This window comes from Schistocerca serialis, chromosome 10, assembly GCF_023864345.2.
Source record: "Schistocerca serialis cubense isolate TAMUIC-IGC-003099 chromosome 10, iqSchSeri2.2, whole genome shotgun sequence".
NCBI lineage: Eukaryota > Metazoa > Arthropoda > Insecta > Orthoptera > Acrididae > Schistocerca > Schistocerca serialis.
In genome coordinates, this window is record NC_064647.1 from 57,162,450 (window position 1) to 57,190,222 (window position 27,773).

The 27,773-nt window shown below is 45.8% G+C and overlaps 2 non-coding genes across 2 annotated transcripts; both read left to right on the forward strand.

Annotated features, from left to right (window-relative positions):
* Nucleotides 1-4,820: 4,820 nt before the first annotated feature.
* Trnad-guc (transfer RNA aspartic acid (anticodon GUC)) lies at nucleotides 4,821-4,892 on the forward strand. Its single transcript has one exon. It is a non-coding gene; the product is annotated as a tRNA-Asp (tRNA).
* A 22,544-nt stretch (nucleotides 4,893-27,436) lies between these two features.
* Nucleotides 27,437-27,508, forward strand: Trnad-guc (transfer RNA aspartic acid (anticodon GUC)). Its single transcript has one exon. It is a non-coding gene; the product is annotated as a tRNA-Asp (tRNA).
* The last annotated feature ends 265 nt before the right edge of the window (nucleotides 27,509-27,773 follow it).

Genomic DNA, 27,773 nt, shown 5'->3' on the forward strand with positions numbered 1-27,773 from the left:
GCTGTGGCCGAGCGGTTCTACGCGCTTCAGTCCGGAACCGCGCTGCTGCTGCTGCTACAGTCGTAGGTTCGAATCCTGCCTCGGGCATGGATGTGTGTGATGTCCTTAGGTTAGTTAGGTTTAAGTAGTTCTAAGTTCTAGGGGACTGATGACCTCAGATGTTAAGAGCCATAATGCTTAGAGCCATTTGAACCATTTTTATGACTCCTATGACATTTAGGAATCCAACAGCTCGATAGAATTCTTTGGTATATTTTCTTGGCTCTGTCGCATACAGTGGCTTTAAGACAATTAAACTGTTTATCGCACTGTTAAGTAGTACGACGTATATTAATGAGATCCCCTGCTACGATTTGATAAGTACCTGTGCGAAAGATTCGCAGTCCACAAAAACATTTCAGCCTAGGAGACAAAGCACGGTTCCTGTCAGAATTATGCTGCAGTAACGGCTCTAGCATAGCAGGCAGCAACTCAAAAGATTCGTTACGAAACCCAAACCGCTCTTTGATGTCACTGTCGGTAGACATCACAAATAGGTCCCTTTTCTCCGTTAACTCTCATTCTTGAGCTGTTCACCTCTCCGTCCATCTCCATACATTCTTAGTAGTCCAGGTAATCCAGGGACTTCGTCCCTTAAAACACAGAACTCAAAGATCGCACCATACTCTCTCACTTTACTCCTACTACTGCTTAGAAGTAAAGTTGGGCCTTATTTCCTCCTTAAGTTACTAATGCAGTAGCATACTCTTCAATGGGACTCTCCACCAGTAATGGAGTAAATAAATTTACTTCGGAATTAAATGAAAAATATACTCCTGGAGTAATTTACTCTTTTAGTTCAGTACTATCGACTGGAAGTCGCCGATTTCCTTCTCTTTTAGCAACTTACTACCTTAGTTTCACTTACTCCTGGCTCGTGCTCGCCACCCAAGATAAAAACGTCGAATTGAAACAACCAGCACAATCCCCACTCCAGATTCTTTAAGGCATCGAACCCCCACATATAAAGCAGCTGCAAACATGTGATTGCTTCACAAATGAGTTAATGTGTTACGTATTTGATGCTAAGCAAGTTTAAGAAAGATTTTAAATTATGTTTAAAGTTTGTTGTACGTCACGAACTGCTCTCATTATCAAACACCGGATGAGTATGGTTGGGTAATTTGAGCTCTGCTTTAAGCAAAAACTAATTTTTCACGCATCTCAGTGTTTGACATCATATCTCTTGAACTGCGTGTCGTGCAATGATATAATGTTGCAGGCAAATTCAGTGGCATCTGTGGACACTGCCTGCAAAATGCGAGTTAGCAGCAAAGAAATAATAAATTAAAACGTCATGCGTGATGATACAGTTTTACTGAACCAGCTGCGAAAATGTAGTAAGTAATAAGGTTTTTCTCTTTCCATTATTTTATGCGATTATCACCGAAAGAAAGTTTTGTAAATGTTGAATGGCCTTACATATTTGTGATGAAATCTCAAAATTGGTCTTTAGGCTCGCATCACACCACTGGAAAAGCAAATGGCATGGCTCGGCATTTTCCTTTCAAACATTCCATTAAAGAGGGTAGAACTGGTTATATAGGCAATAACAGGTGCAAAATTTATCTGCTGACCACAAACAGGACAACCAACATACAATTTATACGATGATTTTAACTAAATCAGTCGTTCGTTTTCCGCGAGATTTTGGGGTGAACTTCTCACAAGCAGTAGCAATTGTCGAGGTGGTTTAGACAAGGAGCATGCTAGTCACGTGCCAGTTCTACTAAGTGTAAATTCTAAACACAACATCGGTTCGCTATTTTTCATAAGAAACACTCGCTGAGGTAACAAAAACTCCCTTTACACTGATGGTCCGAGGTACGTATGTTGAGAACTGCACCGAGAGTGTTTGAACATGCAATCGATCATGAAGTTTCTTTCGTGCTATGGATTATCTTCCAGTCAGATGAGTGAAGTTATTGATCTTTACCACAACTAAATCTAGTGACTATTTGTAGATTTTGTAGCTCTCCTGTACAATAAATAAATATATATCAGACGTCTTAACAAAAGAACAGCAAATAGTGAAATAGGGAAAATAAACAATAGAAACCATTAAAAACTCATGAATCTTAGGCGCTAGAATATTCTGAAAGGCAGATTCGGATTTTGCAGACCAAAGTACATGCTAATTAATATACCCCGTTCCCAGTGCAAAATAGCTATTGAGTAGTGGAGCTATATAAAACGTTGAAAATCAGTTTTCTGTTGCCCCTGGGAGCCATTAGCCTGCAACTGGCATTGTGCTTCGGGCTATCCGTTTGGTAATATAGATAAGTTGACATGCTCAACAATTGGAACAGCCATCTTTATTCTCAGTTAACGTTTCTTTGCTTAGATCTTCTCGAGGGCAGAGTTGAACAGGATAGGGGACAACCCATCTCCTTGCCTGAGTCCTGTCGCAATTTCAAATTCCTCAGTTACGCGATTTCCCATCTTCACCTTTGCACGTGTTTCGTTCAGACAGATCTTTATCAGATTGATGGGTTTCTCTGCTATGCCAAACTCCCTTAAACAGTTGAGCAGGCTCTTGCGATGTATGCAATCGTAGGCCTTCTTAAAATCAACGAATAAAATATGCAAATCTTTACCATATTCACCCAGTTTCTCAGTGAGCTGCCGGAGACTGAAGATGTGATCTACAGTTTACCACCCAGGCCGGAAACCTCCCTGGCATTCCCCAATCACTGAATCTACCACTGGCTGAATTCTGTGTATGAGGCAATTGGACAGGATCTTATAGCAGACGTTAAGCAGGGCGATTCCTCGATACTTGTCACATTTCAGTTTGTCGCACTTCTTACGTATTGGACAAATCATAGCTGTTTTCCATTCTCCTGGTAGTTCTTCTTTGGTCCATATTGCCTGTATCAGTCGGTGTATTTTTTTCTGCAAGGTTCTCTCCTCCTGCCAGGATCATGTCAGCCTGTATTTCATCTTCACCTGGACTCTTATTCTGTTTAAGGTGTCTGATTCTGGTTTTATCTCATCCAGGGTAGGTGGGGGATAGTCTGCATCGGCTGTAATTGGGTACTGGAAATCAAACTGCAGTTCGGGTTCATCACAATTTAACAGCTGTCGAAAGTAATCACCATCAGATTATAAAATATCGTTGGAAAGTATAACACATCCCACGTTGTACAATCAAGTACTGAATCATAAGTTTTAATGACTCAATACTTGATTGTAGAATGTGACGTGTTACATTCTGTAACGATATTCTATAGTGTGAAGATGATGGCTAGCACCATCGAGACTGGTCATATCATTTTACGAGTACAAATGCGCGATCTCTACAAATAAAGGCTACATTGTAGATAACGTTGACAGCCCTGCAGCCTGAGCGGTCGAGGGGCCTTGCCATCTCTCAGGGACTGAGGTGTGTGCTGAAGTACGATGAGAACTTCCGGGAGCTCCAAAGCCGCTGCGGTAGCCATGAAGGGCCACACAGTGGTTTCAGAATAGATAAGAGGAGCTCAGACAGTGCAAAGTGCCGATGCAAAATGACAACAACAAAGACTTATGTAATTATTTATTTTTCTTTCGCGCTGTTTATAGTGAAATAAATAGCATTAGAACTGAGACGTCAAAGAGATAGAAGTTTTTAGTTCAATTTTGTGTCAAATGAAGAGCAAAAAAAAAGTAGAAGGATATAGCTAAGATTCTAGCCGAGGAAGATAAAACGTTGAAAGCGAATAGATGGGCTAGGTGGGGAGAGGGTGGAAGCCCCTTAAAAAATTAGAGAAGGAAAAATAAAAGAACGAAATAAGAGGAGTAGGTAAAACTACTCAATTTGCTCTTATTCATGGACCTACTTTATTTTGTGGTGCGAGGTTTAATTTTTCTTTAATGAAAGTTTCTTCTTCTTCCAGTTTGGGTAACGGATGGCTAACTGTAGCTTTCGTTGCTTGTAACAATGCAACTACAGAAGGAATGCCGCTGTTTATAAATAGCCCCGGGTATGCCCCACTAGGGAACGTTGGCGCAATTTGCTGAAGCATCTTCTGCAACAGAGCAGAGTGATGGGCGTTTTGTAACTGCAAACACCCCAGAAGCGACTTTGAGGCGACTTTTAGAGGTCCGTAAGCTCGGAAGTGAGTCTTTTACGCGTCCTTTGACGCACTGTTCGGTTACTCTGTGTGTGATGCAGAGTACTGCTGACACTGAAGAGTAATCATAATGACGCATAAGACCACTTGGAGTTGTAGTTACTCCAGTGAAGTCGACAAAAATACTACTAAGTGTAAAATTGCGAGAAAAGCTTATCAGGAAAACGAGTTACAGTTATTTCTTCAAAAGGACACTCAACATTTTTACACACTGCTGAATACGAAGAATACAGGAAACTCGGACATGAAACTAGAGTTACATTACTTCACCCGCCGACGCTTCATCTGCGCTGTAACGAAGTAAGAAACAGGAAACTCCAAAAGAACGTTTGATGAGCAATCAACATTAAGTTATGCGAAACGTAAAGCAGAATAAATTGCTCTACTCCTGTTAAACAACTGCGAAACCTTTTACTCCGAGAAACCGCCTGCCTTACATCACTAGCCTGAACGAGATGTCTTTTCTCGGGGACACGCTGATAACGGGCAGCCACAGTGAATAGCGATAGCACGTACGGTGCCCCTATAATCTGCGTAAAGTTACGTCAGCACCTTTTGCACAACAAATACACCTCAGCTGCGCAGCGGATCTGCACGAGTGGCGGAAGACGGCGAGAACGCGATCTTTGCTGTCGTAGCATCGCACCCGTTTCTTAAGTTTCACAGTCCTCGGTAGTATAGTGGTTAGTATCCCCGCCTGTCACGCGGGAGACCCGGGTTCGATTCCCGGCCGGGGAGAAATTTTTACCACAGAGTAAAATATCAGCCGGGTGTCTAAACAGCAGAGAAAATGTTAGACTTTCCGTTAAACAGAAGACAATTTCGTTGAAGGAATCTGTTAGCGGCCACTTAGATTCAACTCAATCAATGAATGTCGGGCATGGAAATTTTTGAACTACGTATTACGAATACCGTAAAAAATATCCTGTTTCACAGACATACGTTAAAACTGGTTCTGTAACGAAGTTTATATTACGTCTTCAAGTTTGCTTCCGCCGTTTTACAATAGATGGCAGTAGTGCTATTTGTAAACATAATGCCATCAAAATATTAGTCTATTTGTGACTGCGTCATTTGTCAACTTACGAGCTCAGTTCTCGTCATTTGCGGGAAGTTTTATTTTTCTTCTTTAACATGAAGGAATCTGCGGATGACGCTCATAAAATGCTGGATAAGACCTATGGTGGGGCACCTATTAGTGGAAGAACGAGCAGAGAATGGTTTCAACGCTTCAAGAACGGTGAGTTCGACGTCGAAGACCAGCATGGCAGAGAAAGAGAGAAGGTTCAAATGGCTCTGAGCACTATGGGATTTAACTGCTGAGGTTATCAGTCCCCTAGAACTTAGAACTACTTAAACCTAACTAACCTAAGGACATCACACACATCCATGCCCGGGGCAGGATTCTAACCTGCGACCGTAGCGGTCGCGCGGTTCCAGACTGTAGCGCCTAGAACCGCTCGGTCACTCCGGCCGGCAAAGAGAGAAGGTTTTAGAATCTACTGAAACCCACGGAAACAATCACAGGAGGTCGTCATCCAAAGCAGTTGATGCGTTTAAGCCACCCATTTAACACAAACGGGCAGAATATAGCGATAGACATGAAAAAGTGATTTTGCAGCATGGAATGCTCGATCCCATGCTGCAAAGCCTGTCAAAAGAATATCTGGAAACGTCGAAATGGGAAGTCCTGCCCCACCCGCCGTATTCTCGAGCATAGCTCCATTTCAAATGTTCAAATGTCTGTGAAATCTTATGGGACTTAACTGCTAAGGTCATCAGTCCCTAAGCTTACACACTACTTAACCTATATTATCCTAAGGACAAACACACACACCCATGTCCGAGGGAGGACTCGAACCTCCGCCGGGACCAGTCGCACAGTCCACGACTGCAGCGCCTGAGACCGCTCGGCTAATCCCGCGCGGCCAATGCTCTCTCTGACTACCGCCTTTTCCAAGCAATGGCACAGGGCCTGGCTGACCAGCACTCCCGGTCATATGAACGAATGCACAGTTCCGCAGCAGGATTCGTATTATGTCTGCTAGGTGAATACATCGGTGACCAACACTTTGAATCGTAAATGTTTCGTAAGTTTATCACAACCAAGCCTTCAACGGCGGAAGCAACGTTGAGGACCTAACAGATGAGTCTTTCTGTTGTCCTAGGGCTATTTCTGCTCTTTTAAGATATTTGTCAGAGGAGAATATGTTTTGTTAAAAGATCTTGGTTATTGCTATCACAACATTTTTGCACCCTGGGTGCAATCGCTTCCCTGAAGACGGACTCAGAAAGAAGGCCAAAATGTCGGATCAGAAGATATTGAAAGACTGGTGCTGAGTCAACAAACAACGACATTGCTGCGGAAACCTGTGGAGTCATTTTATTTGTGCTTTGAATTCTCAAATTAATTTCATCTTTTAAATAATTCGCTGTACTCAAGAGGACTTTATACTGTTATTTAAATTAGAAACCATTAAACTGTTTCGGAAGATTATACGATTGGTCTATGCGCAATCGGCATCCTGGAAGAGCAGGTGATTTTAGTAAAGGATTTTCTTCCTGCAACTTTTGATACCAACGTTTGATTACAAGGCAACAGTTACTGGCTATGGTCCTACGCAGGTATTTCATTTTCTAGATGCACACCATACTTGCTCACCGATCCGCCATTTTGGAAAGGTGGCTCATGTGAATGTAGAAACCCCACATGCGTCGATTTTGCAGAGGTTTTGATATAGTCCAGCTCTGCAAATGTAACAGCTTTCTCGTATAGACGACGAGCCCACTTCACCGAGAACTATGTGATACATGTCCCTGATGATCTCGTAATTCCAATATACTACTATCAGACTACTCGGACAGATATTCCGCAGGCAAGTAGCTTGTCCAAAACTACGACAGCGCAGCGGTCGGAGGTTTTCCGCAGACGAGTACGCAGAACACTTCGCGCCTACAAGGCGCTCCACGAATGTTGCGACTTAGTTGACTCTTTGAAGGTCTCTCGTGTCTTCTTTTTTCCTTGTCGTCGGTCCTTATGGGCAACCTGCTTCATCTGCACACGTATTTTCCTCCAGCCTTGAAACACCGTATACTGCAAAATGCTCTTTCCAAACATAGATGTCTGAAATTTCCTTTAAGCGAAAGATGTCTGCAGTTTTGTTTTTCAGTTTATAATGTTCCAGCAAGAGTGATATCATCAGTGGTATTAAGCGAAAGTGCACAATTCAATGAAAGCAAAACGAGCCTGTTGTAAAGAAAGAACACAGTTGAAACTACGCCCACCTAATGTTTTTTCGGTTTCCTTATGTAGTCTGTGGCGTATACAATAGCATCTTTATATGAAAAGTGTAAAAACAAATTAATTACGAAATTTAATTCATGGTGTGTTCCTAATATCTAAAATGAATAAATACATGTGTACACTGGAACATGTCAGGGTACAGAATTGTTAAGTTATAACACTAACACATACAGCCACAAGACCCCTGCTCATTTTTTGTCATACACTGAGACACCTGCGCTCCAAGCGGACAGAAAGCTATACTTCTGAATACGAAATCGGAGGAGTACAAATAGCATACTATATATTGATTTGTAACATAGTTTCTACAATAGGGAGTATATATAGTGCCATAACAAACGGTGATAACTAAAAACTTACACCACACTTGTCTTTCTTTAGTTCCCTAAAGGCCCTGGTTAATTTGAAACAGTACATCACTGGACAATTTATTTACGATTTTCTTTTAACCTACAGGTATTCAATTAAGGCTGTCGTTCTCTTGTAAGAACCAAAAAGCAATAGACCACACCCTTTGCAGAGACGTCGTATATCTACCTAACAACGTGAAGTTTTCTTCAGCACACTTTCAGTCATATCAGTGAATGTGATAAGTGATGAACTTGTGTGGAATGTAGTACCTACATTATTTAACGTACCAAATAAGCCACATCAACTGTAGCTCAAGAAAAAGCCGCACAGACGTGATAGTAAAACGCCAAAAGCAATAAAACTGTTTCGCAACGCACAATAAATCAGATCCACAATTGTTGCTACTCCTGAGCGACAAACGACAAGAATATTTACCACATTCACTTCTGACATAAATGTAATTACATTTACAAAAAAAATATTTGTGCCAGAATGAGATTTTCACTGCAGCGGAGTGTGCGCTGATATGAAACTTCCTGGCAGATTAAAACTGTGTGCCCGACCGAGACTCGAACTCGGGACCTTTGCCTTTCGCGGGTAAGTGCTCTACCATTTTTTTTTTTTTTTTTTTTTTTTTTTTTTTTTTTTTTAGAAGCTTCTACTTTTTTTTTATATGTATATGAAGGAAGGTAAGAGAAAGGAGAAACAGAAACCTTTATTATTCACAAAATAAACATAGTACGTCCTGACACATGATAACTGTCCGGGAAGGAACCTCGCTGCCGTCCTACCATGCAGCATGAAATAACAACAAAATCAAAATGGGGCCACCTCCGGCACCCTAAAGAAAAGTATTTATGGATATGAAAACAAAATTTGAAGTACATCCAATTGCTAACTGTTCAAGCGTGAGTTTTTCGTAGGTCGCATACTCGCATAGTGTTCTTAGTCGATCACATTACTTGGTCGGTTTCACAACGAAAGCACCGCCGCTCATCTTTGCGCACCCGGCACACCCCAAGTATATGGCGGGTCCGCAAATACCGTTACCAGGAAATTGGCATACCAATCCTTGTACTTTTGTAGCCGTAATAGTTTCGTGTGTCCATCTTGCAAGTATTGCCAGTAATCCAGGACGTTCAGTAAGTTCGTACATGTGTCTCTATAGATGTAATGGACCGTCATACCTGTGATCCACGCCACTGCGTTCGTCTTATGACGCGGAAAATACGTTTCCTCTGGAAAAAATACTATGTCAGAACAGACTGCTGTATAGATAGTGCGCCGCATGAACGCTATTATCTTTCTTGCGAGAGTCCACACAGCCAATGCCTCGCCGCAGACCAGCCGATGGTCGTCCGTATCCAGCACGCCGCATTGCTGACACAAGGGCGAATCCGCCAAATGTATTGCGTACTTTTTATCATTTGTAGGGTATTTTCTGTTGACGACAATGTACCATGTTGACCTGACAGATGTAGGTAGGTGGGGGTGGTGGACCGTGCGCCACACCACGTGCCAATTAACAGCTGGATGTTTGCGTTCCACCCTATTCCGGGCGATCTGTCGAAGAAGCAGATGGTACACGTCCTTCGATGTCGACTGTCGGGTCGTCGGTAAACGCTCTCGAACGTAACTGTGTTCCACGAGGAACGTGCGCACATACGTTAAAGGGGGTGATATATGGCCGACACTGACTGGAGGAAGATGCGATGTGGGTACGAGTTCTTCGATGATCGTCCCCGTAAGCGAGTGATTCCTGTTGCGCCACCGTTTGAGCATAGTATTAATATACATGGCACGCGCCTTCTCGTGCACGTTCACTAAACCAACGCCCCTCTCTCGCGCTGGGAGGGTAAGCGTGTTGTACTGTACCTTAAAGAGTTGTCCCAGGCACACATAGTACCCAAAAGCCGCCTGAATCCTCATAGCCATCGTGCGCGTCAAGGGAAGAAGGTGCGTCAGGTGGCACATCATGGGCGCGAGATAAAGGTTGACGAGTAACACTCGCTGCAGCATATCCATCGACCGTAGGGCGTTTAGTCGTACTGCCGTGCGGACTCTGAGTAACAATCTTCGGTAGTTGTCCGCAGCCGTTCTCGCTGTCTCTTTATGAAAGGTGATACCCAAACAGCGGAGGGTTTCCACCGCAGGTAAGGGTCCTTCCGTTCCTGGTTCTAGTCCACGCCCCACATGCATGAATTGTGATTTTCGGTAGTTGACCACACTTCCAGCTGCCATCCCATACGTCTGTAGCCAATCCAGTGCTGTTTGAGTCTCCCTCTCATTCCGTACGAGGAACACAATATCATCCGCGTATGCTCTGCATTTGAATGATAATTGCTGTAGGGAGATCCCGCTAAGACGGCGGCGAAGGCCTGCGAGGCACGGTTCTAAGGCGATTGCATAAAGGAGGATCGACGAGGGGCAACCCTGTCTCACTGATCTTAAGATCTTAAAATACTCAGTTCTCCCTCCGTTGACCACCATCGCTGATCTGGCGCCGTGCAACAAACGCATCACAGCATTGGTCAATAATGGCGAGACACCCATCCTATTCATCACCGCCGCGAGGTACACATGATCCACGCGATCAAAAGCATGATCGAAATCTACTGCAACCATCGCCCCCCGGAGGCGGCATGCAGCCGCGAGGGCGACGACGTCCCGATAGTCTCCCAAGGCTGTGTGGATATTACTGATGCCGCCAAGACAAGTCTGATCGGCATGTATTCGATTCTCCAGCGACTTTTTGATACGACTTCCCAGGATGCGCATGAAGATCTTGTAGTCACTATTAAGGAGGGTCAAGGGGCGATAATCACAAGGCCGTTTGCCACCACGGGGCTTCGGTATTGGTATCATGAGCCCTTCCGTGAATTGAATGTGAACCGGTACTTCTTGCCGCAGAAGCTCATTAAACATACATAGCCACATCGGTGTCATAATGGTCACAAAGGCACGGTAAAATTCCAACGGGAATCCGTCTGGACCTGGGGACTTGTTGCAAGCACCTCGTGTAATCGCTTCCTCCAGCTCTTCACACGTAATTTCAGATAACCCGTCTGCTTCCCCGTTCACACTCGTCGCGTCTGGGATCTCTTCCAGAACGTTCCCCAGCTCCCTCTGACCCTCCCCGTTGCTCGCATAGAATCTGCTAAAATGATCCGTGAACGCCTGTGCCATCGCCGAGATCGATCTCATGTACTAAATTCCTGCGTCTTCTTCGTCTTTCCTTTATCACATAATGCATCGAGGGAACCTCGTTGGGCAGGAAATCCTGCGACCTCGCGCGTATCATCGTACCTGCCATCCTCTGCGTCGCAAGTTGTACCAGCTTCGCCTTAACTCGGTGGACTGCCGTCTGGCGTTCTGGTGTAGGTGGTTGTGCTAACAGTTCCCGGAGAGCCGTAAAGTAAAACTCAGTGGTCGTGCGCTGCCATTGAGAAACTTCCTTCCCGTAACCTATTAACGTCCTCCGTAAAGCTGGCTTCGCGCACTCGATCCACCACTGCAGGACAGAACCGAAAGAATTTCGTCGACGGAGGCAGCCATGCCACGTGTCCTCCACCATGCGTCGGCATTCTGCATCTCGCAGGTGGGAGACGTTCATCTTCCAATTACCCCTCCGTCTCCACACCTGCTGTCTATTAAGGTTAACCGTACAAATATATGCCTCGTGGTCTGTAAATGCCGTCGGCCATATTTCTGCGTCCACCGTCGACGTTGCTAACGCCCTTGAAACGTAGATCCGGTCCAAACGGCCCGCGGAGTGGCTAGTAAAAAATGTATATCCTGGTTGGTTTCGATACTTCAGGTCCCATGTATCGACTAATTCCATCCCGTTAACCAGCTCCCTAAGTTCTTGGCTAGTAGTATAGTTAGGTTGTTGGTCCTTTCTATCGAGCACACAATTAAAATCTCCGCCGAGTATGCAACCATCGTATCGTCCCTGGAACAACGGTGTAACCTCATGGGCGTAAAAATCTGCTCTGTCCCTTCTCTTATCCGAACCTGACGGTGCGTATATGTTGATCAAACGTATTCCACCTATGGTCACGGCCGTACCACGGGCAGAAGGCAAATATTCCACTTCGTCTGCACGTATCCCTTCCTTTAATAGAATAGCTGTGCCAACGCCCCTCTCGTCACACGGGGAACAGTAAATGTCGTAACCGTAAAAGTCCGAGGGGGGAAGTACCCGAACTTCTTGTAATAGTGCTATGTCTAAATCCGCAGCCTTTATCATGTCACTGAGCATCTTGATTTTTACCGGCGTCCCAATGCTATTGATGTTAACAGACCCTATCCGATAAGCTTGTTGCATGGCTGTCAACGTAGATAGGGCACCGTACGGTCGCTAATTCTTCCGTACATAGGCTGCTGTCGTACTAACGTCCCCCGCCGTACCCTCATATGGTCTGCCGTTATTCCGTGCACCCTTCCGGTCCTACACCGGGAGAGTGCGTGGGAGCAGTTCCTCTAGCATCATCAGTTCCCCACGGGGGTGGGTCTTCTGACCAGTCCCCTAGTGTCCCATCGTTGTCGTGAGGTGCAGGCGCCGTAGCCTCCTCAGTAGCCTGTTGCCGTCGATCGAGCTCCTTTGCTGTGTCTGGAGCATCGTCAGCGGTAGGTCGTGCCGCCGTCCCGCTGGCCACCGTTGCATCCACGCTAGGCAGTTCTTCTGTATCCATGGTCGTCTGTTCTGTACCCGTAAACTTCTCAGAATTGTCTGCTAGATCAGAGTGGTCGTTCTCCACCGTGAGGCGACGCTTCTTCCGGCGTTTTGGTGATCGCTGTTTACGTTGCCGGGCCTCGGAATCAGAGGTCAGCATGGTCTCCAGTTGTTCGTGGGGGACGTCGGAATCATGCGCCGTCGTATGATCGACGTCTCCAAGTGCGTTATCTGAAGGGGCCGCAAGCGGAACGGAAGAGAGGGCGTCCTGTGACTGCTGCAGGCGGTCCACCGCAACGTCGTCTTTCTGTGGCTCGCCACGATCCGTCGCTGTCTGTGTGTTCTGGTACGCGTCTGTCTCGCGGCCCACGTCATCGCGTAATGCGGCGACGTAAGTCATGGGGAGCACAGTCGGATGCGGCGTGAGGGGTGGATCATCCCGTGGCAGTTGTAATAACCTTCGTTGAGCACACTCAGAACGTATGTGTCCCTCCTTCCCACATCCAGAGCACGTCCTTGGTTGTCCGTCGTAAATGACAATCGCCCGACAACCGGCGATGTACATGTATGACGGGACGTGTTTTCGGAGTTCGATCCGTATTTGTCTGACGCCATTGAGGACAGGATACGTCTTGAAACTCGCCCATTTTTCAGCCACGTGGGATAGGACCGTTCCGTAAGGACGCAGGGCGTCTGTCACCAATTCTTCTGGCACTTCGAATGGAAGCTCAAATACGCGGATCGTTCGGAGGCCCATGCCGGCGTGTTCAACAGTTACCGCTCCAACATTCCCGTCCGAATGACAGAAACGAAGTCCTTGTCGGTGTCGAAGTAGTAGTTCGTCACATGCCGCTTCATTTATGAGCTTGACATAGACCACGCTGCTGACTATAGATAAGTGTATTCCAACTAGAACGTCAGGTTCGATTTTCACCTCATCCCGTAAATAACGTTCGATCTCGTAAGCCTTCGGTCGAGCATATTCGTTAGCAAAACTAAATTTCAGTGTCGATTTGCGGAACGACAAAGCCATGATTCGTTCTATGTATACCGCCACACACCGCTACACACGTAACGTAAACACCTCTCGCGCAGACGTGCGGCAGGGACGTAAACACCGTCCGAACCGCTGCGCCGCCGAAGGCTGACTGCCATCTGAGCTACCGAAACACGACTCAGGCCCGGTACTCACAGCTTTACTTCTCCCAGTAAATATTTGTGTATTAGAAAGCCGAACAAAGTATAGGAATCTGTGAATCATTACACTCAATACAATATCGTTACGTGTCAAGGAGAGAGCTTACCATAATAAGAACGGGCAACAACAGCAAATGCGCTTCTCATGCAGGAAACTTACGTTTACATACTCTTGCTTTCGGCGGATTAAGCTGCAAATACATACATTCGACAGTATTTCTTCAGGAATAAGTTATAGTTTGTACCACTGAATGAGAGACATTCAGTTGTTTTTACATTTATTTCACGATCATTCACGTCTCTCGATAATTTACTAATTCCTGGAACGAAAAAGTGTAATAACTATATCGTAGAAAAAAAACTGAAAACGAACATTAATCTTACGGTTGCCTTTCTCGCCGCTAGGGATGCTAATGTCTTTCCCACTGTCAGACGGTAACAGTTTTCACAGCAGTGAATGACGAAACTGTATGCGCTAGACTGGTAATATCGTTAGCAGTATGTGGTGTCTCAAAGTTCCTTGAAAACAGAACAAAAAGGCTATGGGAGACAGACTTGTTCGGCAGAGACGTTGGTACAGTACACATGTCGATCATATCATCTAATTTACTCCGTGTACTCATAAACAAATACACTTATACGTAGACAAGGTGGTCAATCTTTTATCTCAGAATGAAAATAAAAATTAGTTCTCATTCCCTGATTCTGAACACTGTTTTCGGAGGAGGGAGTTTCCTTTGCTTATATAGCAACTGCCGCGAGTGGAAATCCCCCTCCCAAAACCCCGTATCTGGAAGCAAGTTCTCCGACCTACTCAGTTCGCCTGCGGTTCGTCCGACAATTCCCTGACACTTATAGTATCACATTTTCTTGTCTAATTTGAAAGTTTAGTGCTTCTATCTCAATCCATTAACAGCAGTAATTAAGCATATCGGTAGTGCGCTACTGGTTGACCAACGATTATTTGTGTATTTCATCGTAAATATACGACAGGCGTTCTATATGTAGTGCAACACGCTATTTCTCTGGCCCAGTTTCAGTCAAAATGCGACCTTCAACATCTGTAACGAAGATGCGTTCCAAGCAGAAACCTATCATTGAGTTTCTTTTAGCGGAAAACCGGAGCATACAGATATTTATAGGCGTCTTAAGAATCTCTACGGAGACCTGGGAGTGAACAAAAGCACAGCGAGTCGCTAGGCGGGGCGTCCGTCACCATGGCAACAAGGTCGCGAAAACCTATCCCGACTCCCGCGTGCCGGCCGGCTACACAGAGCTGTGCCTCCTACAGTGTTGGAACGTGCGGACACTCTCACTCGCTGTGATGGACGGATCACAGTCAGACGCCTCGCTGCACAACTGGACGTCTCTGTGGGTGATGCTGACACACTGGTCCACCAGCTGGGGTCCTCAAAGGTGTGTGCCCAATGTGTCTCTCGCTGCCTAACAGAAGACTGTAAACAGCAACGATGGACCGTCAGTGCGGAATTGATTGCGCGTTGCTCGGACGATCGTGACAAACATCGTCACAAGCAATGGAACATGGGTTCATCATTTCGAACCGCAAACAACACGGCAGTCCGTGGAGCCGGCAGCTGTGGCCGAGAGGTTCTAGGCCCTTCAGTCCGGAACCGCGCTGCTGGTACGGTCGCTGGTTCGAATCCTGCCTCGGGCCTGGTTGTGTGTGTTGTCCTTAGGTAAGATAGGTTTAAGTACACTACTGGCCATTAAAATTGCTACACCAAAATGAAACACAGATGATAAACGGATATTAATTGGACACATATATTATACTACAATTGACAGGTGATTACATTCTCACGCTATTTGGGTGCATAGATCCTGAGAAATCAGTACCCAGAATAACCACCTCTGGCCGCAACAACGGCCTTGATACGCCTGGGCATTGATTCAAACAGAGCGTGGATGGTGTGTACAGGCACAGCTGCCCATGCAGCTTCAATACGATACCACAGTTCATCCAGAGCAGTGACTGGCGTACTGTGTCGAGCCAGTTGCTCGGCCACCATTGACCAGACGTTTTCAATTCGTGACAGATCTGGAGAATGTGCTGGCCAGGGCAGCAGTAGAACATTTTCTGTATCCAGAAAGGCCCGTACAGGACCTGCAACATGCAGTCGTGCATTATCCTCCTGAAATGTAGCGTTTCGCAGGGATCAAATGAAGGGTAGAGCCACGGGTCGTAGCACATCTGAAATGTAACGTCCACTGTTCAAAGTGCCGTCAATGCGAACAAGAGGTGACCGAGACGTGTAACCAATGGCACCCCATACCATCACGCCGGGTGATACGCCAGCACTATGGCGATGACGAATACACACTTCCAATGTGCGTTCACCGCGATGTCGCCAAACACGGATGCGACCATGATGATGCTGTAAACAGAACCTGGATCCATCCGAAAGAATGACGTTTTCCCATTCGTGCACACAGGTTCGTCGTTGAGTACACTATCGCAGGCGCTCCTGTCTGTGATGCAGCGTCAAGGGTAACCGCAGCCATGGTCTCCGAGCTGATAGTCCATGCTGCTGCAAACGTCGTCGAACTGTTCGTGCAGATGGTTGTTGTCTTGCAAACGTCCCCGTCTGTTGACTCATGGATCGAGAAGTGGCTGCTCGATCCGTTACAGCCATGCGGATAAGATGCCTGTCATCTCGACTGCTAGTGATACGAGGCCGCTGGGATCGAGCACGGCGTTCCGTATTACCCTCCTGAACCCACCGATTCCATATTCTGCTAACAGTCATTGGATCTCGACCAACGCGAGCAGCAATGTCGCGATACGATAAACCGCAATCGCAACAGGCTACAATCCGACCTTTATCAAAGTCGGAAACGTGATGGTACGCATTTCTCCTCCTTACACGAGGCATCACAACAACGTTTGACCACGCAAAGCCGGTCAACTGCTGTTTGTGTATGAGAAATCGGTTGGAAAATTTCCTCATGTCAGCACGTTGTAGGTGCTGCCACCGGCGCCAACCTTGTGTGAATGCTCTGAAAAGCTAATCATTTGCATATCACAGCATCTTCTTCCTGTTGGTTAAATTTCGCGTCTGTGGCATGTAATCTTCGTGGTGTAGCAATTTTAATGACCAGTAGTGTAGTTCTAAGTCTAGGGGACTGACGACCTGACATGTTAAGTCCCATAGTGCTCGGAGCCACTTGAACCATTGGAGCAATCCATGGAGAGGCGTCATACCCTTCGAACCACAAACAACACGGCAATCCATGGAGGTGTGCTACACTATTTCCCATCAGAAGAAAAAGTAGAAAGCCGGCCCCTCAGCTGGAAAAGTCACGGCGACGGTCTTCTGGAACTCTGAAGCAGTTATTTTGTTTGCTGTCCTACCTCACGGTGCAACGTGCTACCCACAGGAATCTGAAGAAAGTTTTCCAGCGAACTTTTCCTTCTCCATGACTACGCAAGGCCTCAATACGAGTCTGCGCAGTCGAGAGGAACTCACAAAACTTCACACTATTCTACCTCATCCACTTCACATCCCAGATCTCGCACTTTCCGCCTTCCAACTGTTTGGTCCGATGAAGGACGGACTCTGCGGATAGAAGTACGTGAATGATGGGGGAGCAAGACGTTGGCTCTGACGTCGACCATTACACTGGTCCCATGCGGGTGTATACAGGCCTTCGTACAGATGGTGAATGCTGTCCTGGGTTACGTTATGCCACGTCTGCTCGACCTTCCCATGTAGTTCCCTAAGAGTTGGTAAGAATTGGTCGCCGAGTCCAACGAGTCCACTTCTCGTCCATTCATACACCACAGGTGCTCGATTGAAGAAAAGTCAGAAGGGAAAGTTGGTGCAAGTCTTGCGGAGCACGTTGAGTTTCACGAGCAGTGTGTCCTGTTGGAACAACACACCAACTTCTCGTTGCAAGAACGGCAAGAGGACGGGTCCTTCTCTGAACGTACCGAGCGTTGGTTAAAGTCTCCTCCAGAAACACCAGTGGTGAAAGAGAGTTGCAGTTTACGCCCCCCCCCCCACACACACACAGACCATAAGGCCTGGTGTGGGGTGGGTCCAATGCACTCTACGAGACTGCAGTCACCAGGTCAATGTTGTTCGTGCAAACGACTATCACTGACGTGCAGGCAGAATCCGCTTTCATCACTGAAGACCGCGGCGCGCTATTCCATCTTCGAAGTCGTTCTCTAAGGGCATTAGTCGACGCTGTGGCGTGAGTGGATGACGGGCTAGATTTGACAATGCTCGTAGTTCCTCCGCTATTAACCGGTTTGCAACAGTTCGTGTTGACACGTCTGGGATCACACGCCCTCTCATTTGTGAATCTGAAGGAACTTTGTCAGCGTGTTCGTCTCCACAAAAAAGCAAACGAACTTCTCCTTCTCCATGACGACGCGAGGCCTCAACACAAATCTAGGCACTCGGGAGGAGCTCACTAAACTGCACACTGTTCTACCTCACCCACTGTACGTTCCGTACCTCGCACCTTCCGCCTTCTGTCTGTCTGGCCCAATGAAGGATGCACTCTACGTGAAGCAGTTCGTGGGTGATGGGAAGGTTCAAAATGGTTCAAATAGCTCTGAGCACTATGGGACTTAACTTCTGAGGTCACCAGTCCCCTAGAACTTAGGACTACTTAAACCTAACTAACCTAAGGACGTCACACACATCCATGCCCGAGGCAGGATTAGAACTTGCGACCGTAGCGGTCGCGCGGTTCCAGACTGTAGCGCCTAGAACCGCTCGGCCACCCCGGTCGGCATGATGGGAAGCTCATTAATGCAGCAAGACGTTGGCTCCCACGCTGACCATTATACAGGTACCATGTGGGCATACAGGCCCTCTTACAGATGACGAATAGTGTCCTGCAATACGTCATGCCACACCTGCTCGGCATCTTCGCTTAGTTTTGTAGTGCTGTGGTAGCTGCGCAATCTACCACTGGTGCTCTTTATAACACCACAACCCCGGCGGGCGTCTGTGCTGGGTGGACGTCCAGAACCTCGTCTGCGGAGAATGCTCACGTAACTGATGATACACTTCATTTAGCGTATGGCATTTAACTACATTTCAGTATTGGATCACGTTATTCTACATTATATAACATTAGATATATTCACAGACAAACATCTAGTCCTTGTATATATTCAATGGATTTTTGGGATGCCACGCGGAATTCTTCAAAGTCCCCACTGAACGCTCTGGCACTGCATTCTTCTCTGATGTGTTGGATGGTCTGCTTAGGCGCGCCGCAGGCACATGCTGGCGACGACAGCAGTCCCCATTTGAAGAGTGAGTCAGCACATCTTCCATGACGAGTTCTTAGTCAGTTCAGAGTTGACCAGATTTTGCGGGGCTGATCAAACCCAGGGACTGCCTCAGTAAGACAAGGCAATAGGTGGCAAGTGGTTGTGCCATTTTGGCGCCATTTTCTTTCCAAGAGTTAACGTCAACCCCAGTGAGGCTGTCGAGAGCAAGAGGAGGATGTCTTGAACGAAGCTGTTGATACTCAGATCAGGTATACGACGTGTACCAGTAGTTCAGGGTTTGCTTCGATCTTGTTGCATTCCCTGACCAAGGCAGCTTCTCGTCGTACTTTTGGGGGTGGTATATGACTCAGGACAGGTACCCATATGTTAGGTGTAGACCTAACAGTTCTTATAATAATGCGCATGAAGTTCAACGCCGGCCGCGGTGGTCTCGCGGTTCTAGGCGCGCAGTCCGGAACCGTGCGACTGCTACGGTCGCAGGTTCGAATCCTGCCTCGGGCATGGATGTGTGTGATGTCCTTAGGTTAGTTAGGTTTAAGCAGTTCTAAGTTCTAGGGGACTGATAACCACAGCAGCTGAGTCCCATAGTGCTCAGAGCCATTTGAAGTTCAACACCGATTTTTTTCACATGGCTACTGTTTAGCCACACTAGTGCACAGTACTGTGCCGTAGACTATTACTGTCTTTTTGTTTTTTAAGGCCGTATGTTCTTTCAGTTGCTTCAGGATAAATATCTGTTCTATACAACCTCTTCCCTTCCTGAATCCCGCTTTGTAGTCGCCAACTGTACTTTATTCCTGTTCTTCTACTCTCTTCAGCAATAGTTTTGGCAGCACCTTGTATCCGACCTCTAGTAGCGATATTCCTCTGTAGTTGTTTGCATCCCTCTTGTCCCCCTTCTTATGTATTGGTACAACAATTGCACTCTTCCATCCTTCTGGCAGCTTGTTTGTTCTCCAGATCTGGTGAATTATGTTGCTCATGTTGTCTATTGCTTTGTTGCCTCCCCACTTTATCATCTAGGTACCATCTTCTCCAGTTTCCTTATTATTCTTTAGATCGCTTATGGCATGTGCGACTTCATCCCTTCCCCTTTTATTATTTCAAAGAAATGGCACATAAATCTTTTAATTCTACTTCATTGCTGCCTCACTTCGTAAAACTATTTCGAGACTAGGACTGGCGCCGTTATGCAGTACAACGTATGTCTGGGGATGATGGCATGAGACTACCGTACAGACCAGATTGGGGCCAAGTCTTGCACACCGCACGTACAGCCGTACCTCGAGACACACATCGTGGTCTCAGCAGTCCTCTACCAGTACTTATGCCACGTGTTTGCTGCTCGTGTCTTTCGGCATTGTTTTTAAACAGCACTGATCGCTTTTACCATTTTCTACAATAACACGATTTTTCAGATCAATGCAGATTTCACAAATAATTTTGCAGCAACTAAGAAATGACGGAAAACGAAAAAAAATGACGAAAAATTTTGCTCTTTTCAATAATTTATTAATTTGCAAAATTTTATCACTGCTGCTATGGCTAATTGTATTTCCTTTTTCATTCGTTTATAAGGAAATTTTTTTTAAAAAAAAGCGCATTTTATGACTGAGAGGAAACACGTAACGAAAAATACCAGTTATTTAGAACTAAAGTAGCTGTATCAGTTTTAATCGGTGTGATTTTTCCCATTCCTATCGTGCAGTCGTGATTCTTCAGCAAATTTATCGTAGACATGCTCTTGCATTGTGCGCCCCCGTCACATGTGTGGCGGCCCTCTTTACGGTACATGGAGCTGCGGCGTGCAAGGACGTCCGCACTCACACACGAGTGCGTCCGTGCGTGCCGATGCGATGGCCGACCGACCGGCCTCGCGCGCTGTCGGTGCGTGGGTCGTGCGTGACGCGGTGCGTGCCGCACGCAGCCGGTGTCGTCAGCGCACAGCCGGTCTGCCGGCCCGGCGGTCAGAGCAGCCGAGGAGGTGGCGCGGAGGCGACGGCAACGCAGCCTGCCCGCGAGCTCTGCTGTGGCGCCGCACTTGGACCGCGTTTCAAAGTTGCAGCGGGCGCCGATCCGAGGGGTGACGTTAGGGGCAGAAATATACCGACCGCAAGTGCCACTGGTTGTAATGTATCGAGTATCTGTCTCTTCACGATTTTTGCGTACGCTAGGAAATAATCGGCCAACGACCTATACTAATTACGTACATACCTCTTCGCATTCCTCATATTCCTCAGTCAACTACGTCTTTATAAAGTGATTATTAAGATCCGTAAGAGCACTGGGCACAATCTCTAAGTTTTAATGGTGTATGTATTCTATTTTTCCGTCTTACTTCTGAAGATATTTAAGGAATGGTGTGAACTGTAACTCAAAACAATTTTAACTAACCTTTGTTGAAAACATATAGTGGACACAGCGGTGACGGTATGAGCTTTCTTTACTTGTAAATATGAATTTCCGTATTCTTGTATTCAATTCTATGTACATTGTAACTATTTGTTATTGATAGCTAAATCGATTTGGTACTCGGAAGCCCAAATAAGAATAAAACAGCCCAATATTTGTGACAAGGAAGAATATTAACTTTGTCCTCCACTGAGGATGACACGGCGGTCGGATGGCCCCGGTAGGCCACTCGTGGCCCGAAGACAGAGTGTGAGTGCTTCACTCGCAGCAATTAAAGTTGTCTTCTTAGGTTCCTACCAAGTCAGACACCCGGAAATCCCACATATTCGGAAACAAACAGCGAAATATTTGTCACAAGGAAGAATATGAATGTCATCGCTCCTCGTTTCACTCGCAGCAGTTTAAGCTCTTATCTTAGGTCCCTGCCTAGCCACACATTCGCAAATAAACAACCAAATATTTATTTGACCCTTCGTTTTGTAATCAGAGTGAAATGTAAATAAGATGAGTATTTCAGACAATACTTGTACCACATTCACAAGGAATGTCCTAGAATGGGTTAACAACGCCAAGCTGCAAAAAAGAAAAAAAAGAAGGGGGGGGGGGCAAGCGGTCTGAGGCACCTCACCACTGTTCGCACGCCCCCTTCCCCCCCCCGGTCAGAGGTTCGAGTTTTCCCTCGGGCATGGGTCTGTGTTGTTCTTAGCCGGAGTTGATTTATGTTAGATTAAGCAGTACGTAAGCCTAGGGACCGATGACCTCAGTCAGCAGTCTGACCCCATAGAAACGCACAAAAAAAAACAAAAAACCGTACAGCCGTACAGTGGGGTGCGCCCCTACGACCTTGAACTCCACAATCCACGTTACCCATTACGCTACGCTGCGGTTGAGGTATTTTCAGCTATGATCTCGGTCATCATACTTTCTCTCGAAGGCTTACATCGTTGATGCATCATTAACTGACATTTCATAAGTGTGACGTATTTGTCATAAATCTTCAATGTAGCGTTGCTCCCAAACGGCATACTTGAATTTATAATACGAAACAGCAAAATATACCAAAACCTATGGGAGTCTCGTGCATCGAAGCGAAGATATTACACCAATACGGATAATAGTTTCTGACCATAATTCAAGTGCTATAATCACAGCCTAACATAAGAGTCGCGACACTGTAACATACAGACATTTTATTACTAATGTCGTTTTACCACACTAACAAAAAACTGTTAGTAAATACCAGATGACCTGACCTTTTACAAAAAGACGTCGTATATCTATCCAGTAAAGCAGAGTTTTGTTTGCTACACTTTCAGTCAAATAACTGAACTTGAACGTAGGAAACTCACATTGGGTGTAATAGCTAGACTATGTGTTCAAAAGTATCCGGACACCCCCAAAACATATGTTTTTCATATTAGGTGCATTTTGCTGCCACCTATTGCTTGGTGCTCCATATCAGCGACCTCAGTCGTCATTAGACATCGTGGGATGTTTTGGAACGCCGACTTCGTGCCAGGCCTCACCGACCGACATCGATACATGTGTTCAGTGGAGCACTCCGTGAAGAATGGGCTGCCATTCCCCAAGACACCTTCCAGCACCTGATTGAACGTATGCCTGCGAGAGTGGAAGCTGTCATCAAGGCTAAGGGTGGGCCAATACCATATTGAATTCCAGAATTACCGATGGAGGGCGCCACGAACTTGTAAGTCATTTTCAGCGAGGTGTCGGGATACTTTTGATCACATAGTGTACATAACAAATCTGATATTCAACTTGATGATTAACAATCACACTCTTTCTACCATGGAACTCCTACGTCCACCTCAGCAGGTAATGTCGTTTGACTGCTACCCAGTTCCGTACAGTGACTGGATCGTTAGCTCTGGTATCAGCATCTACACCTCCCAACTGTGGGGTGTTCACCACTTATCGACCACTCTGTCACGAACATCTTTCCTCTGACATACATACTTAAGGACGTGATACCTCTCTTTCAAGGAATGGGATGTAATACTACACACTGTCCGATCAAAAGTACCCGGACACCCACTAGTGGCCATTCACTTGCGGTGCCTCTACGCTTCTCCTTTATGGCTACCTGAAATCTGCTGGGGACACTTACAATGAGGTGTCTCAATGTATGTGGAGGAATGGCAGCCTATTTTTCCTGATAAACCGAAACCAGAGCATATGTGGAAGCGCCTGAAAGAGACAGCGTGTCCCTCATTAATAAGCTCGCCATCCAAAGTCTGTAGACCTGTGTTCACAACCACAATCCTACACTGTACAGGTTGATTGTGATAAATGGGCACAAACTGCACGAAACGATCCCTGCCAGGCCAATGAGCGAAAACCTTCATACCGACATGTTCAAGGAACGCAACACGAGTAATCAACAAAAGTACAGGTCCTTATCATTAACGTCGATATGCATGAGGATTCGGGAACATATATAGTGTTCGAACATCATGAATTACCTCGAAGAGAACAGTCTATTGATACATAGTCAACATGGATTTAGAAAACATCGTTCTTGAGAAACACAACTACCTCTTTACTCACACGGATTGTTGGGTACTATTGGCAAGGGATTTAAAATTGATTCCGTATTTCTAGCCGGCCGGTGTGGGCAAGCGGTTCTAGGCGCTTCAGTCTGGAACCGTGCGACCGCTCCGGTCACAGGTTCGAATCCTGCCTCGGGCATGGATGTGTGTGATGTACTTAGGTTAGTTAGGTTTAAGTAGTTCTACATACTAGGAGACTGATGACCTCAGATGTTAAGTCCCATAGTGCTCAGAGCCATTTGAACCGTATTTCTAGATTTCCAGAACGCTATTGACACCGTACCTCAACAGCGCCTCGTACTCAAATTGCGTGCTTATGGAATGTCGTCTCAGCTGTGCGATTGAATTCGTGATTTCCTGTCAGAGAGGTCACAGTTCGTAGTAATTGACGGAAAGTCATCTAGTAAAACAGAGGTGATTTCTGGCGTTCCCCAAGGTAGTGTTATAGGCCCTCTGCTGCTCCCTATCTATACAAACGATTCAGGAGACAATCTGAGCAGCCGTCTTAGGTTGTTTATGGATGAGGCTGTCGTTTATCGTTTAATAAAGTCATCAGAAGATCAAAAGCAATTCCAGAACGACTTAGATAAGACATCCGTATGGTGAGAAAATTGGCAGTTGACCCGGAATAATGAAAAGTGTGATATTATCAACACGAGTGATATAAGAAATCCGTTAAATTTCGGTTACATGATAAGTCAGTCAAATCTAAACGTCGTAAATTCAAGTAAACACCTAAGAATTACAATCACGGACAACTTAAATTTGAAATAACACATAGAAAACGTCTTAGGGAAGGCGAACCAAAGACTGCGTTATATTGGCATAACAGTTGGAAGATGCAACACATCTACTAAAGAGATTACGTACACTACGTTCGTCCGCTTTCGAGTACTGCTGCTCGGTGTTGGATCCTTACCAGGTAGGATTAACGGAGTACATCGAGAAAGTCCAAAGAAAGGCAGCACGTTTCGTATTATCGATATTATCGAGAAATAGGGTGGGCATCTTTAAAACAAAGGCGCTTCTCGTCTTGGAGGACCTTCTCACGAAATTTCAATCACCAACTTTCTCTCCCGAATGCGAAAATATTTTGCTGACGCCGACCTACATAGGGAGAAACTATCGCCGTAATAAAATAAGGAAAATAAGAGATTGCACAGAAAGATATGGGTGTTTGTTTTTTCTGCACACTCTTCGAGAAAGGAATAACTGAGAATTATTGCGAACGTGATTCGATGAAACCTCTGCGAGGAACTTAAATGCGATGTAGACAGCCAGAAATGCATTCCGAGGGAGGTACGCGCATTTGAAGGTGGAGATAGGAGGACTTTGATAGCGCAGGTTTCAGCGATTGAAAGCACGCATATGAACGCAATGGGCACGTTGGATTGATCTGTCTGTACTCGTGTTTTAGCTCCACACTTGGAAGAGCAGCGAGCTGGGGCACCATCACGTAGGAGCCATATTAGCCTTCTTGCCACCGGAGACAGCTCGTCTAAAATGGAGGCGGGGTGACCTGCAGGAAGGCCAGATATGCCTCCCATGTGAGGCACTGTAGCAGTGTGACTGGTCTGACAAGGTGGTCGCTAATATCCCCGCTGAACACGTGATGATGGCTCGCTGTCACCATACCGTGGCGATTATCCGTAGCCCTCAGGTGGCTGTTGTGAAGGGTGATGCTGCCACTGCCCCTCGTAAAGAGGGCCTCATCTATAAATAGAATGGACGACAGAAATCCAGGCACCTGTGCAACGAACCAGTAACGAAACCGTCACCACGGAAGTAAGTCCGTAGGTAATAAGGCCTGCACACAGAAATCCAGGCACCTGTGCATTCAACCAGTAACAAAACCGTCACCACGGAGGTAAGCCTGTAGGTAATAAGGCCTGCAAGCAGAATTCCAGACACCTGTGCAACGAACCAGTAACGAAACAGTCACCACGGAAGTAAGCCCGTAGGTAATAAGGTCTGCACACAGAAATCCAGGCACCTGTGCATTCAACCAGTAACAAAACCGTCACCACGGAGGTAAGCCTGTAGGTAATAAGGCCTGCAAGCAGAATTCCAGACACCTGTACAACGAACCAGTAACGAAACCGTCACCACAGAGGTAAGCCCGTAGGTAATGAGGCCTGTATGCAGAAATCCAGACACCTGTGCGAAGAACCAGTAACGAAACCGTCACCACAGAGGTAAGCCCACAGATAATAAGGCCTGTATGCATTTAAGTGATACACACTGTTGTAGTGAGCGTTCTACACAGTCGTCTGCTAATGAGCAACATGCCTGATGCTGATATTCCAGAGTCACTGTAGAGCGTCTTTTATTTTCATCTTGATGTGGGTTATCTTCCGTGAAAATCATTTCTGGCCATATGACCTTTGCTCCTTATCCTCGCAGGTATCGCTTTCAATAGTTTGTCCCCATTTAGTGAAAATCACCCTGTTTATGTTAGAGTTATATATTATTAAATTCTAGGCAAATATGGTAAGACAAAAGTGGGAGAGACCGTAAACTATACTTGAGGAAATGGAACAGAAGAAACTGCAATTCTGCCCCTCCCCCCCCCCCCCCCCCACCACACACACACACACACCAAAAATCAACCCTCAATCCGTGGCTTGGAAAAAGGTGAATAATCCTGTGACATTTCATTCACAATGGTCAGCAAAGTATAGCGGCAATTGTAAATCTATTGCATTTTATTTCATCGTTTAGCGAATCGTACTTGTATCACAAAATTTAATCATTTACGCCAAAAATCACCAGCATTTTTAAGAAGGAAAAAAAAACAGACTAGCTACGATAGAGGCAGCGAGACGCAGTCAAGTAACAGGTGAACGCCAGCAGATCAGCAGTTAAATAGATGTATTCTGTCACGTTAATACTGCACAGTCTGTGGCACGCGAAGTCATTTGAAAACCAAGGAAGAAAGTGACCACCGGCAATAGACTTTGGACATTTGTACAAGTAAATCATTGTGTGTCTACTCAATTATAAACGCAATTTGCATATTTTAAGAGTCAGTACAGTGGACTACCAATCGATCACTTCACTCCCTTTCGTAAATTGGGAATAGTAGCAAAATCCTAACCGAGCTAAAAACTGAGAGAATTGCAGGAAATATTAATTTTTTAACGTTGTCTGCACTTTTAAAATACTGAGGTGTCATGTATGAAACGTCCTTTGCTTCAGCATTTTTTCCATCCAAGGACAGTAAGCTGACTCCACATAATCATTATGGAAAAGAATGAGGAAAAAGTGCTACACATCATTAAGCAGAAAGAAAATTTATCAATTAAGCATGAAAAAGAGCAGCGCGGTGTCTCACGCAAGGTGGCGTGGTTACTGAAGATTGTCTTACCACAGAGACTTAACAACGTCGGCAAAATTTTGCAGACAACACTTATTTCGCTATCCACTGTCGAAATGATAAAACACGTTTAACGTTTACGTCATGTGTGTCTTAGCTTATTACATAGCTGAATTTCGAGGTCCTCGGTAGTATAGTGGTTAGTATCCCCGCCTGTCACGCGGGAGACCCGGGTTCGATTCCCGGCCGGGGAGAATATTTTTAACACATTAAAATAATTTCTAGCTGCTTTCATTCTTCAGAAAGTGTGTCAGTTTCACTGCATGTTCCCTGTTACAGAAGACCTATAACGAACTACTTTATAACGCGCTCCAGTTTGGAAGCGTCTACAACAATTTTGTGTTGTCTTCAACCCGAACACTGGTTTGGTACTGCTCTCCGTTCAAATCTGCTCAGTGCAGGTATCTTCATCCCAGCTCAACTACTACAACCATCATTCATTTTGGACCTGACAACTGT